The 15,160-nt window shown below is 38.9% G+C and overlaps 1 non-coding gene across 1 annotated transcript; it reads right to left on the minus strand.

Annotated features, from left to right (window-relative positions):
- Positions 1–282: 282 nt before the first annotated feature.
- Positions 283–355, minus strand: TRNAE-UUC (transfer RNA glutamic acid (anticodon UUC)). The gene has a single exon. It is a non-coding gene; the product is annotated as a tRNA-Glu (tRNA).
- Positions 356–15,160: the final 14,805 nt, after the last annotated feature.

Consider the following 15,160-nt stretch of genomic DNA (forward strand, 5'->3'; position numbering starts at 1 on the left):
TGTGTTTCTCTTTTTACTGAGTTTAAGCATATCTTCACGGACTTTTTACCCATACAGATTTCTTTTTTTGTGTGAATTGCTAATTCATATCTTTTGCTCATTTTTGTGTCAGATATTGGTGTTTTCCTTGAAAGAGTTTCCTGTGCATTTCTACATAAGTCTCTTATTGGTTGTAGAAATTATAGCATCTTTTCCAGTGAGTCATACATCTGATAATTTCTCTGAGGAACACTTTGGGCACTTTTTGGAGGGGAGAGTGCCACATGGCTTCTGGGGTCTTAGTTTCCTGACCAGGGATTGAACCCGTGCCCATGGCAGTGAAAGTGCCAAGTCCTAACCACTGGACCACCAGGGAATTCCAGAGGGATACCTTCTTGAGTAGAAAATTTCAGTTTGGTAGAGTCAAAAACATCCAATTTGCTTTGGTTGTAATTTATCAGGCTGCTAAGGAATCTTTTTCATGCCTAAGACACAAAAGTTTACTACATTATTCCGGTACCATTGACACCTGCAAGTCACCTTTGTACATCAGGTGTATAAAATTAGTTTCTTTAACACTGTCTATTAAGCCAGGAGTCAGCAATTTTTTGCAAAGTGCCAGAAAGTAAATATCTTGATTTTTGAGACAAAATGATCCTCAACTCTAATGTGGTAGCACCAAAGCAGCCATAAATAATATATAAATAAAAGGGAGTAGCTGAGTTCCAATAATAATATTTTGTGCAAAATCAGGCAGAAGGGCTGGATTTGTAGTATGGGCTATAATTTGCATGTAGACCCTACATTAAATAATACTCTCTTTGCTTATTCGATTTGTGGTGCCACATATATTTATAAAGCAAGTTCCCAAACCCATCCAACTTTCATTCTCCTACTAGAAGCCATTTGCACATATCTGTTCTGTGCCCTCTTTTATCTATTCACCATTTACTTCTGTCTCCTTCATTTGGCTTAAATATTGCTTCCTCAGGAGGTCTTTCTACTGTAACCAAGAAGATTAGAGGGTCCCCAGAGTAAGAGAACCAGGCCTGGCTTTCTTAACATAAGTAAAGCCATTTTGGACCTAAGCCATTATGTGATCTAAGCCTGGCCACAATGTTTGTCCTTGAATAGGCCTCTGTAATTAATCATCTTACGGGGACAAAAGAATGTAGAAACAAAGGACTATTATCAGACAAGAGAAGTAACAATAGTAAAGACAATATATTAGTTTTAAAGAGTCCTGGTTCTGTTTCAATGATAAAGATCAGCCTGAAGGGCTCAACTACCAGATCAACTGGAACCTAAAGGATATTGAGGTGGCTTAGTGGTAAGGAATCTGCTTGCCAATCAGGAGACATGGGCTTGACCCATAGATTGGGTAGATACCCTGGGGAAGGATGTGTTGATGACCTAAGCCTTTTTACGATATGTATGTGCCCTTTTAGCTTAAAACCTCCCCAATTTTGCTATTTTGGGTGACATTGACTCAGGAAAGATTCTTGGTATTCTCTTTACTTGATGCAAGCCATAAATCTTTCCTTCTCTAGTTCTTTGGCTGAGTTGTGTCTTTGTCTCAAGAGACCAAGGGGTGAACCTCGTTTTCAGGTAACACTGTATAACATAGAATCCTTTCTTACATGCTTTATGGAATCATATTCCTTTACTTTGAATACACTATATAATTACACAATTGTAGTAATGTGATGTCTTTCTCTCCAACTAGGTTGTTAATTCCCTGAAGCTGGGAGCCATGTCTATTTCAGTTGGTTATTTTATTTCTAGTGTCTGTTACAGCAAATGTTCAATAATGTTCATTCAATAGATTTTTGTTGAAAGAACTAGTGAATCCTGTGCCAAAAAAGATTCTGAGAAAACTGGGTCAATTTTATGACCAATTCAAGTCTCAAATAATTCCTACTGCATATCTCAGGTTATTCTCAGATTTTCAAATGTAGCTGATGATAAAATCTTATTCTCTTCCTTCAACATTTTTGATACTCTGGTTTCACCATGCCTGCTGCAATTTAATCTCCTTTACAACTTTATTCTGAAGAAGAACTAGGTCTGCTTAAAACGCAAGTATGATTTGAAATTATACCTATACAGGTTTATGCAGGAAAAAAAAAATGTCACATGGAGTGGGACATCAGGCAAAAATATTCATGATGCTGGAGAATTTTAAGTTTTAGAAAGGGAGCATATTTAAGGAAAAATAAATCGTTTTACATTTTAAAACACTGAGAAGAAGTGTTCAGTGATAATGTTTGAGTAATTCTCAAACTCTTTACCTTCAAATAACACAGATACACTTAATCCTATAAGCAAGAAAATGTTACATCTGTTGCTCATATTTACAAATAGGACGTAGAATGGAAGGAAAAGTTGCTCCTTTTCCAAATACAAATTTTTTGAAAAGCCAAAGCTAATATCATATTCAACATATGATGCTGTCTGTAATAGCAACATTTTCATGAAAAATCTTAAAGTCATATTTAGTTTTCCATAGTTTATAGTAATCACTTTACTGGGGATGTCAAATCATTCTGCTGTTTCCTCCATAATTCTCTTAAAGCTTTTTGCTGTATAGGCCCTAGATGTTTTCTATTTCTTTCTTTCTCCCCTCACCCCCAACTCCTTCTTGTAAACTCCTCTTATTCTAAATTTACCTATCAATAACCTAATGTGTCACAATAAGTGAAGCAGAAACACCAACATTTAAACACTTGAAACCTTTGATATCCTCTTGTCTTGTATTTTTTTTTTTCCACTGACTGTTGAAAAGTAGAATATATTCCTTGGTCACATTGACCAGCTGAACTATTAAGGATTATATCTGTTTCAAAGACTTCATTCACTTTCAAAGGATACTAGTAGTCAGCAAATCTCCAAAATAATAGTATGACCTGAAAACTTTAGGAAAAAAGCATCACAAAATTGAAATTAACCTATCCTCAAATATTATAGAATTGTTTACTTAATTTACAGTGTGAGCTGAGGTTTGGAAAGATTTTAAGTGATTTTCTTTTTTAAAAAAAGCTGAACTAGTTAAGGTTTTTCACAGCATCATCCTTCAGGATTTGAAACAGCTCAACTGGAATTCCATCACCTCCATTAGCTTGGTTCATAGTGATGCTTTCTAAGAACCACTTGACTTCACATTCCAGGAGGTCTGGCTCTAGGTGAGTAATCACATCATCATGATATCTGGGTCATGAAGGTCTTTTTTGTACAGTTCTTCTGTGTATTCTTGCTACATCTTCTTAATATCTTCTGCTTCTGTTAGGTCCATACCATTTCTGTCCTTTATTGAGCCCATCTTTGCATGAAATGTTCCCTTGGTATCTCTCATTTTCTTGAAGAGACCTCTAGTCTTTCCCATTCTATTGTTTTTCTTTATTTTTTGCATTGATCACTGAGGAAGGCTTTCTTATCTCTCCTTCCTATTCTTTAGAACTCTGCATTCAATGCTTATATCTTTCCTTTTCTCCTTTGCTTTTCATTTCCCTTCTTTTCACAGCTATTTGTGAGGCCTCCTCAGACACCCATTTTGCTTTTTCGCATTTCTTTTTTTTTTTTTCATTAGTTTTTTTATTTTTTAAATTTTAAAATCTTTAATTCTTACATGCGTTCCCAAACATGAACCCCCCTCCCACCTCCCTCCCCACAACATCTCTCTGGGTCATCCCCATGCACCAGCCCCAAGCATGCTGCACCCTGCGTCAGACATAGACTGGCGATTCAATTCTTACATGATAGTATACATGTTAGAATTCCCATTCTCCCAAATCATCCCACCCTCTCCCTCTCCCTCTGAGTCCAAAAGTCCATTATACACATCTGTGTCTTTTTTCCTGTCTTGCATACAGGGTCGTCATTGCCATCTTCCTAAATTCCATATATTCTTTTTCTTGGGGATGGTCTTGATCCCTGTCTCCTGGACAATGTCATGAACCTCTGTCCATAGTTCCTCAGGCAGTCTGTCTGTCAGATCTAGTCCCTTAAATCTATTTCTCACTTCCACTGTATAATCATAAGGGATTTGATTTAGGTCATACCTGAATAATTTAGTGGTTTTCCCTACTTTCTTCAATTTAAGTCTAAATTTGGCAATAAGGAGTTCATGATCTGAGCCACAGTCAGCTCCTGGTCTTGTTTTTGCTGACTGTATAGAACTTCTCTATTTTTGGCTGCAAAGAATATAATCAGATTTTGGTGCTGACCATCTGGTGATGTCCATATGTAGATTATTCTCTTGTGTTTTTGAAAGAGGGTGTTTGCTATGACCAGTGAGTTCTCTTGGCAAAACTCTAGTAGCCTTTGCCCTGCTTCATTCCATACTCCAAGGCCAAATTTGCCTGTTACTTCAGGTGTTTCTTAACTTCCTACTTTTTCATTCCAGTCGCCTGTAATGAAAAGAACATCTTTTTTGGGTGTTCGTTCTAAAAGGTCTTGTAGGTCTTCATAGAACCATTCAACTTAAGCTTCTTCAGCATTACTGGTTAGGGCATAGACTTGGATTACTGTGATATTGAATGGTTTGGAAATGAACAGAGATCATTTTGTCGTTTTTGAGACTGCATTCAAGTACTGCATTTCAGACTCTTTTGTTGACCATGATGGCTACTCCATTTCTTCTGAGAGATTCCTACCCACAGTAGTAGATATAATGGTCATCTGAGTTAAATTAACACATTCCAGTCCATTTTCGTTCACTGATTCCTAGAATGTCGACGTTCACTCTTGCCATCTCTTGTTTGACCACTTCCAATTTGCCTCGATTCATGGACCTGACATTCCAGGTTCCTATGCAATATTGCTCTTTACAGCATCGGACCTTGCTTCTATCACCAGTCACATCCACAACAGGGTATTGATTTTGCTTTGGCTCCATCCGTTCATTCTTTCTGAAGTTATTTCTCCACTGATCTCCAGTAGCATATTGGAACCTACCGACCTGGGGAGTTCCTCTTTCAGTATCCTATCATTTTGCCTTTTCATACTGTTCACGGGGTTATCAAGGGAAGAATACCAAAGTGGTTTGCCATTCCTTTCTCCAGTGGACCACATTCTGAACAAAGCTAGTGGAGTTGGTGGAATTCCAGTTGAGGTATTTCAAATCCTGAAGGATGATGTGAAAGTGCTGCACCCAATATGCCAGCAAATTTGGAAAACTCACCAGTGGCCACAAGACTGAAAAAGGTCAGTTTTCATTCCAATCCCAAAGAAAGGCAATGCCAAAGAATGCTCAAACTACCACACAATTGCACTCATCTCACATGCTAGTAAAGTACTACTCAAAATTCTCCAAGCCAGGCTTCAGCAATACATGAACCGTGAACTTCCAGATGTTCAAGCTGGTATTAGAAAAGGCAGAGGAACCAGAGATCAAATTGCCAACATCTGCTGGATCATCAAAAAAGCAAGAGAGTTCCAGAAAATCATCTATTTCTGCTTTATTGACTATGCTAAAGCCTTTGACTGTGTGGATCACAATAAACTGTGGGAAATTCTGAGAGAGATGGGAATATCAGGCCACCTGACTTGACTCTTGAGAAAGCTATATGCAGGTCAGGAAGCAACAGTTAGAACTGGACATGGAACAACAGACTGGTTCCAAATAGGACAAGGAGTACGTCAAGGCTGTATATTGTCACCCTGCTTATTTAACTAATATGCAGAGTACATCATGAGAAACACTGGGCTGGATGAAGCACAAGCTGGAATCCAGATTGCCAGGAGAAATATCAATAACCTCAGATATGCAGATGACACAACCCTTATGGCAGAAAGCGAAGAAGAACTAAAGAGCCTCTTGATGAAAGCAAAAGAGGAGAGTGAAAAAGTTGGCTTAAAGCTCGACATTCAGAAAACTAAGATCATGGCATATGGTCCCATCACTTCATGGGAAATAGATGGGGAAACAGTGTCAGACATTGTTTGGAGGGCTCCCAAATCACTGCAGATGGTGACTGCAACCATGCAATGAAAAGACACTTACTCCTTGGAAGGAAAGTTATGACCAACTTAGATAGCATATTAAAAAGCAGAGACATTACTTTGCCAACAAAGGTCCATCTAGTCAAGGCTATCGTTTTTCCAGTGGTCATGTATGGATGTGAGAGTTGGACTGTGAAGAAAGCTGAACGCCGAAGAATTGATACTTTTGAACTGTGATGTTGGAGAAGACTCTTGAGAGTCCCTTGGACTGCAAGGAGATCCAGCCAGTCCATCCTAAAGGAGATCAGTCCTGGGTGTTCATTGGAAGGACTGATGCTAAAGCTGAAACTCCAATACTTTGGCCACCTTAGGCGAAGAGTTGACTCATTGGAAAAGACCTTGATGTTGGGAGGAATTGGGGGCAGGAGGAGAAGGGGACTACAGAGGATGAGATGGCTGGATGGCATCACCAACTCGATGGACATGAGTTTGAGTAAACTCCAGGGGCTGGTGATGTACAGTTTGGCCTGGCTGCTGCGATTCATGGGGTCGCTAAGAGTCGGACACAACTGAGCGACTGAACTGAACTGAACTAAGTTCAGGTTTTTAAAGCAGATAAGAATAGTGAGAACATGAAGCACTTAGAAAAAAAGAGATAGATTTTAAAGTTTTTATGGAAAACCTAAAATGGCTATGAAGTCAAAATACTTGGAAAATTATAGCAATAGGGACAGTTGAAGAGTGGAAAATAGCTAAACATGCTGTAATATACACAATTTGCTAAAAATGGGAAATTATTAATGGAAGTTAATTTCATTATTTTTTTCCTCTGTTTTGTATAAGAAACTTATTTGGCAGCTAACCGAAAGGTGGCTCATTGTTAAAGAATCAGTCTGCAACGAGGAGACCTGTGTTTGATCCCTGGATCAGGAAGATCCCCTGAACAAGGAAATGGCAATCCACTCCCCTTCCTTGCCTTGGAAATCCCATGGACAAAGAGCCCAGTGAGGCATAGTCCATGGTGTCCCATGGACTCAGTGACTAAAAAACAACAATACAAACACCATCAAAGAGGGTTGCACTCCTTGATGAAGATAAAAAGATCATTACAACATGAATTTTGCCTTCAAGACAGTTCACATCTAATGCTTAAGCTAATCAAGAGATAAATTATCAACACCTCAATGATAAAGTTTGCTACAAAATGAAAAGTCATTTTAATATTAATTTATAGAAATAGGATTTTAGGAGAGCAGAACTTTCCACACCAAAATGTCCCTTTGGCTAGTGGATTATTTTGAGCTGAAATCAATCAAGGCCCAAAAGACTCAGGAAGGAACTTTGACCTTCTCCCTGGAATTGCCTAAGGAATGTAGACAGAAACCTGTACCAGGAAGGGAGCTATCACTATAGATAGCTAATGTATGAACTAGGTCTGCAGACAGGGGGGAATCTGGAAAAGTCAGTTAAAATCTGCCTCTTCAGGGCCCCAGCAAATACTTATTTTCCCAACATTTGCTTTTTCCTCTCCTGTGAATTGCCTGTGAAGTTCTGAACCACTACCCCCACCATCCTCATCATCTTCAGCTGAAGATGGTACTGAAGATGAAGATTTGATCCATTTTGATGAGTTACTCAGTTTTCCTGGGTCTCTCCTATGTATACATGTTATTGGAATTTGTTTGATTTCCTCCTGATAATCTATCTCACATCAGTTTAATTCTTCAACAAGCCAGAAAAACCTGAAAGGGTAGAGGAAAATAGATTCCTCCCCACTAAGATACACAAAGAGAAGGCAAACTGAATTTAACTCACTTAACTAGTTCCAGTAAAACAATGAAAAGGGAAGATGAAAAGGTATTACATAACTAATCCATACTCAATATTACTCTCACTGTTGTTATTCAGTTGCTAGATTGTGTCCAACTCTTTGCAACCCTAAGGACTGCAGCATGCCAGGCTTCCTTGCCCTTCACCATCTCCCGGAGTTTGTTCAAATTCAAGTCCTTTGAGTCAGTGATGCTATCTAACCATTTCATCCTCTGCCACCCTCTTCTTTTGCCTTCAATCTTTCCCAGAATCAGGGCCTTTTCCAATGAGTTGGCTCTTCTCATCAGGTGACCAAAGTATTGGAGCTTCAGCTTCAGCATCAATCCTTCCAATGAATATTCAGGGTTGATTTCCTTTAGGACCAACTGGTTTGATCTCCTTGCTGTCCAAGGGACTCTCAACAGTCTTCTCTAGCACCACATTCAAAAGAATCAATTCTTTGGCACTCAGTCTTTTTTATTACTCTTATAAATTTCAATTATCTTCAATTATTTTCTGAATGTCCTTTATATGGATTCTTGATCCCTTTTTCTATTGAACCATTTACATCTGTATTCTTATCAGATAACTATCCAATCAAGATTTCATGACCATAACACAAGATTCCTATTTAAAAAGTTAGAAAACTTCAGTTATAAGAACTCTTCATTATAATAGAGGTCAGAGGATTTTGCAATTGACAATTATTTTAAACCATTATCAGAGTGTCCCAGAAATCTAGTTGTATATTCACTTTTGATTAATATTTCCAAAAGTCAACTCTTTCAGTATGTGGTTATTTTGACAGATGAGAGAAAAAACACAGTCTTGTGTTTCATGTATACTAAGCCTTGCATGCATGTATGCTGTTGTTTCAGTCCTGTCTGCCTCTTTGTGACCCTATGGACTGTAGCCCACCAGGTTCCTCTGCCCATGGGATTCTCCTGGTAAGAACACTGGAGTAGATTGTCATGCCTTCCTCCAGGGGATATTCCCGACGAAGGGACTGAACGCACGTCTGAGTCTTCTGCATTACAACTGGATTCTTTACCCACTGAGCCACCTTGGAAGCCATACTAAGATTTGGTAGTGAAAAATTCTGTCTCTAAAATGGGAAAGCAGCATTCTCAGGGCCACATGGATGCTCATCAACATTTATCACACATTGAAATGAACGCCATTAATCATGATGATGTGATCATTCACCTAGAGCCAAACATCCTGGAATGTGAAGTCAAGAGGGCCTTAGGAAGCATCACTATGAACAAAGCTGGTAGAGGCGATGGAATACCAGTTTCGCTATTTCAAGTCCTAAAAGATGATGCTCTGAAAGTGCTGCACTCAATATGCCAGCAAATTTGGAAAACAACAGTGGCCACAGAACTGGAAAAGGTCAGTTTTCATTCCAATCCCAAAGAAAGGCAATGCCAAAGAATGCTCAAATTACTGCACAATTGCACTCATTTCACATGCTAGCAAAGTAGTGCTCAAAATCCTCTAATCCAGGCTTCAATAGTACATGAACCTTGAAATTCCAGATGTTCAAGCTGGTTTTAGAAAAAGCAGAGGAACCAGAGCTCAAATTGCCAACATCCATTGGATCATCAAAAAAGCAAGAGAGTTCCAGAAAAACATCTACTTCTGCTTTATTGACTATGCCAAAGCTTTTGACTGTATGGATCACAGCAAACTGTGGGTAATTCTTCAAGAGATGGGAATACCAGACCATCTAACCAGTCTCCCAAGAAATCTGTATGCAGGTCAAGAAGCAACAGTGAGAACTGGACATGGAACAACAGACGGGTTCCAAATACGAAAAGGAGTACGTCAAGGCTGTATATTGTCACCTTGCTTATTTAACTTCTATGCAGAGTACATCATGAGAAACACTGGGCTGGAAGAAGGACAAGCTGGAATCAAGATTGCTGGAAGAAATATCAATAACCTCAGATATGCAGATAGTACCACCCTTATTATGGCAGAAAGCAAAGAACTAAAGAGCCTCTTGATGAAAGTGAAAAAGGAGAGTGAAAAAGTTGGCTTAAAGCTCAACATTCAGAAAATGAAGATCATGGCATTTGGTCCCATCACTTCATGGCAAATAGATGGGGAAACAGTGGAAACAGTGTCAGACTTTATCTTTTTGGGTTCCAAAATCACTGTAGATGGTGACTGCAGCCATGAAATTAAAAGATGCTTACTCCTTAGAAGAAAAGTTATGACCAACCTAGACAGCATATTAAAAAGCAGAGACATTACTTTGCCAACAAATGTCTGTCCAGTCAAGGCCATGGCTTTTCCAGTAGTCATGCATGGATGTGAGAGTTGGACTATAAAGAAAGCTGAGCACCAAAGAATAGATGTTTTGATCTGTGGTATTGGAGAAGACTCTTGAGAGTCACTTGGAAAGCATGCAGATTCAATCAGTCCAACCTAAAAGAAATCAGTCCTGAATATTCATGGAAGGACTGATGCTGAAACTGAAAATCCAATACTTTGGCCACCTGATGCGAAGAACTGACTCATTTGAAAAGACCCTGATGCTGGGAAAGATTGAAGGTAAGAGGAGAAGGGAATGCCAGAGGATGAGATGGTTGGATGGCATCACTAACTAAATGGACATGAGTTTGAGTAAACTCTGGGAGTTGGTGATGGACAGGGAGGCCGGTGTGCTGCAGTCCATGGGGTTGCAAAGAGTTGGACACGACTCAGTGACTGAACTGAACTGAAACCAAATACCTTTTGTAGTTAAGAGCCAGCAAATGCAAAACCATTCTGTCAATATTGCTGTTGTTGACATCTAATATAAGTTGGATATTTTGAAATCTGTAGCACTTAAAATGCCACTCAGGGCTAAGAGATTATCATCCAAATAAAACAAAAATGAATGACCAGCATTCATAGTCTTCTCTTTTTCCAAACTTGCATTTCACATCCCTGAGCCCATATCAAAGTATAGCACTTAAAGCCACAATAGAGAGGAATTAATTAAATGATTGCATTTCAATCACACAATTTTTTACCCTGACATAATGAACTAAAACAGTATGGATCGGGCAGTTCAAAACTGACAGCCATTCCATGAAATTGCAATGCAACCTTGATAGTTATCCTCTTCATTATTTTTTAATATATATTAAGCTAAATATGGCATTTCTTTTCAGTTTTAATGACATGCAGCACAATAGAAAGAAAAGAAGAGGCATGTTCGTATTCTAGTGTTAGAGTTAAAGCAGCGGCAAAGGAAAGGGTATGACATTAATGATGCATGAGCATCAATTCCATAATCTACATTGATTATACAATCATTCTATACAAACTACACGTGCAATTGAAATAAAACAAGATGCACCTTCTTCACAAAACTAACTGTTGACAACACCTATCATTAGAAACAAAATATAATGCAATTTAGGGTGGGCAAAATATTTTGCTACTTGTCTCACCTATATCAATTGTCAGTTGGGAGTTCAAACAAATATAAAATGTAATTAAATAATTATTGTTTGAAAACAGACTTAACAATTACAGAACCACTGGAGTCCTGTATTAGTCCAGCTCCTTAATGTATTAGCTTCATTAGATTTCCAATTCTCTACGTTGATTTAAGTTAAATTTAACATATGATATGAATTTCTTTTTCTTATAGATAGTGATTACATTTTCAGGATGAACTTCTTGCTGCCCTTTCTTTCTCTTAAACTTAAAGGGCAAACTTTGAAATTGGGAGACGAAATTACCAAGCCATGTCTGCAGGGACTGTCTGAAATCTCAGTGCAATTCCTGCTTGAATTTTATTGACCTGCCTCCTACCTCAAGACAACCATATGGGAGCTTAAAAAAGCCACAGAATGGTGTGAGTAACATCATTTCTTTTGAGCTTGAATCAGATTTAATGATTCAGAGGCTCACTGGTTTGAATGCAAATGTTGGGTTATAACTAACTTCCCAATGGCAAGATACAGTTTTTCATCCATATCACAATTCGTGTTTAGTGTTTTTCTAGATGCTTAGGACATAGTGTATAAAAAGGATAAATAGCTTTGGGGGCATGATTGAATTGGTGAGAAAAGTTCAAAATTCAAAGATGTATTCTGTATTCTTCCTCTGGCAGGAGATTCTGAGCATTTGTGGAAGAGAAAAGTAGGGACGGAACTACCTGCTCATCTGCTTAAAATGTGTACATTTGGGAGCAAAGCCTCTTTCCTATTTAATTTTGTTTAATCATTACAGAGTAAGAGAATGAGACCAGCAGAGTAACTTCCAAGATTAACAACAATGCCCTCTTTGGAGGAAGCCATTTCGACTGAAAAAATACACACAACATAAGAGCTGAGAGTTATGTTTTTTTGGTGGGAATCGTTAGTTCTTCAAACCCGGGGAGACAGCTTCTCAAGTGACCTGGAGAAAGCTGCTCAGAAGAGGCAGGGGAGGAGTCAAGTCATATAGAATTTTGTAGCAAGGAGCAGGTACTCTGAACAACAAAATATTATTGTTGATTAAGGAAAACCAGACATCCCGAGGAATTTAGTGCTTCTCTATGTGTGGGAAGATGCAAGCGTCTGGGCCCACTGAAATCATTCCTTTCTTATGTATCTCAGCTACCTGAGGCCAGCATCCTGCTTCTTGGTTTTTCACAGATGCTGGATTGCAGGCATTATTTTCCCTTTTGGGGCCCTCCTGACACCAAGCTTCACATTTGGAGGCCCTAAATAACTGATGGCTGTGACATGCTTGTTTACTGATATGACAGGAAATAGTTATACAGCCACAAGGTGTTCTTGAAAAAACATCTCAAACTGGAGGGCTGGTGTCAACAGAGAACCACTAGGCACACTTCACTGGTGTGACTTTCTCTCTTTGGAGGAGCCACTATCGGACAGGAGAGCCATAAGGCCTCAGTCTCACCACTGAGAAATTTGGGTAGGCGAGGTTTTACCCATGCTGGTGTGACTTTTTCCAGACACGGTGAGTAGAGTACATCAGGCAATAAAGTGCTGTGTACATGCTTAGAACAGAGGCTGAACCAGAAAGAAAACCACAGGACATAAATGGTTGGAAGTACCACATTTTATCAAATCCAGAACAAGGACTGCAGATGTAGTTTCCCTGCTTGGACCAGCCAAGTTTCCTCCTGCATTCAATTGTAGATCACTGTCCAGGTAATGGACACTCAGGTTTATCAACTCTGGCAATTAAGATAGGAGGGATATCTAAAGTTTATTTTTTTATTGAAGACTAACAGGAAGAATCCATTCAAGTGGAGTTTTGTAAAATGTCAAGCATGGATAGACTGTTCTTTTTCAAGGGGAGACTAAAACAAACATATGCAAGGAAAAGATTATGTAACATAAAATAGGCTATTACTTTTAAAAAGGGAATATTTATTAAGAAAATATTATGGGAAACAGGAAGTAGTTTTAGAAAGGTTGACTGCTTTCTTAGTCATAAATGCCTTTGCAGGGGGAAAAAAAAGATGAAAGGAGATTTTCAATATAGCCAATTGATATGAAGAGACTGCTATCTGCGGTAAAGTAAGAATTAAAAGTGACTAATACTATATTATCACAATATGAGATCTGTATTCAAGAACACGTGTACACCCGTGGCAGAATCATATTGATATATGGCAAAATCAATACAATATTGTAAAGTAATTAGCCTCCAGTTAAAATAAATAAATTTAAATTTTAAAAAAAGAACTAGTCCTGAATGCCAAGGTGGGAGAGAAGACAAAAATAATGCCAGAGAACACAATGGTTTAAAACAAGGTTTGAACATCCAAGGTGCGGATCATTGGAATCCCTAACAGATAAATCTGAACAAATGTAAAAGAAACAAAAATTAAATTTCAAGTTAAAGAAATCTTTCATGAGATGAAAACATTGCTGAATGATTAGATTAACAGTCTTACTGATTTCCAGAGAAAATGAGTGAGAGGCACCTAGAAATATGCTGGCCAAATTAATCTTTTATCAATAAATAGACTTGCCTAACTAACAAAGTAAAATATAAGGAAATTGTAATAAAAATCCTTGTCTTTAAAACAACCTACAACTTCCCCATTAATGGTCTCTCCCGACTCTCAATTTTTTCCTCTGGGTTCACCTCTTCCTGTGCTCTGTCTCTTCAGCACTGGCTCCTTGCAGTTGGTTGAATCTCCAGGCATGATTCTACATTACAATCCTTGCTCCATTTGTTCCCTCTGTCTGGAATCATTTTCCTCCAAAAAGACATAATCAAGAATTCGCCCAAATCTTCTTACCATAGCAAAGAATGTGTGTGTGTGTGTGTGTGTGTGTGTGTGTTAGTCACGTGTCTGACTCTGTGTGACCCCATGGACTATAGCCTGCCAGGCTCCTCTGTCCATGGGATTCTCCAGGCAAGAATACTGGAGTGGGTTGCCATGCCCTTCTCCAGGGGATCTTCCAGACCCAGGGATCAAGCCCAGGTCTCCTGCATTGCAGACAGATTCTTTACCATCTGAACCACAACAACACAGTATGTTGCAGAGTCCTACCCTAATACTCAATCGTTGTTCTCCTGCCTGACCCCCAATCCATACCCTCTTTTTCCACTTCCTTTTTCTTTTTAAATATGGGACTTAATGATCTTTTACATAATATGTAATTTACACGTCTATTACATCTTTCATTTACTAGTTGACTATTTAGACTGCTTCAGATTAGATCACTGTTTTCCTCACTGATGTACTTAGAATATTGCCTGCCACATAGCAGGTACTCAAAAGTGTTTGTGTGTAACAAAAGTAAATGAAACTTAACATGGCAGCATAATTAGATTGTATAAAAGGGAGAAATAGAAGAGTTTTCCCTTGAGGCAGTCCATCTGGCTAATTCTCACCCTCCCATCCCTTGGAGCCTACAAGGGCAGATCCTCATTCCCTTTTGGTTCTTATCCCCTGGGAAATGTGGATGAACCCCAAGTTGGGGGAACTTTTCTGTTCACCCCCTCCTACCAAAGATCCTAGATCCCTGTGCTCTGGCATAGCTTCTTCCTGAAGAAAAACACACTTTGTTCCCTACCTAGGAATCCATGTCCCTTGTGCTGTCAGCTGTCCCACCTGTGCCCTGCTCTCCAGCTTGTATTTAAGTCCCTGGACTGTCCCCTCAGATATCCTCCACTTGCAGGTTCCCTTCTAGTGTCACATAGGCATTTTGCAAGGAAAAGCCATTTGGGAAAAGATTTTTTTTAAAAAACGATGTTTTTAAAAAAGACACAATGCATTCCCACTGGCTCTTGGGTGAACTGAGAGATTTTGCAAGGGAGAAAAATTGAGGTGGTCAGGAAGGCCTTTTCTAAGATAAAGAATGAGAATAAGCCTTACAGAGGGCTGGAGGAAGGCATCTGAAATAGTACTTGCACAGACTTGAAGGCACTGAAGTGCTTGGTCTGTTTGGAGAGCAGAAAG

Source organism: Ovis canadensis, chromosome 1 (genome assembly GCF_042477335.2).
Source record: "Ovis canadensis isolate MfBH-ARS-UI-01 breed Bighorn chromosome 1, ARS-UI_OviCan_v2, whole genome shotgun sequence".
NCBI lineage: Eukaryota > Metazoa > Chordata > Mammalia > Artiodactyla > Bovidae > Ovis > Ovis canadensis.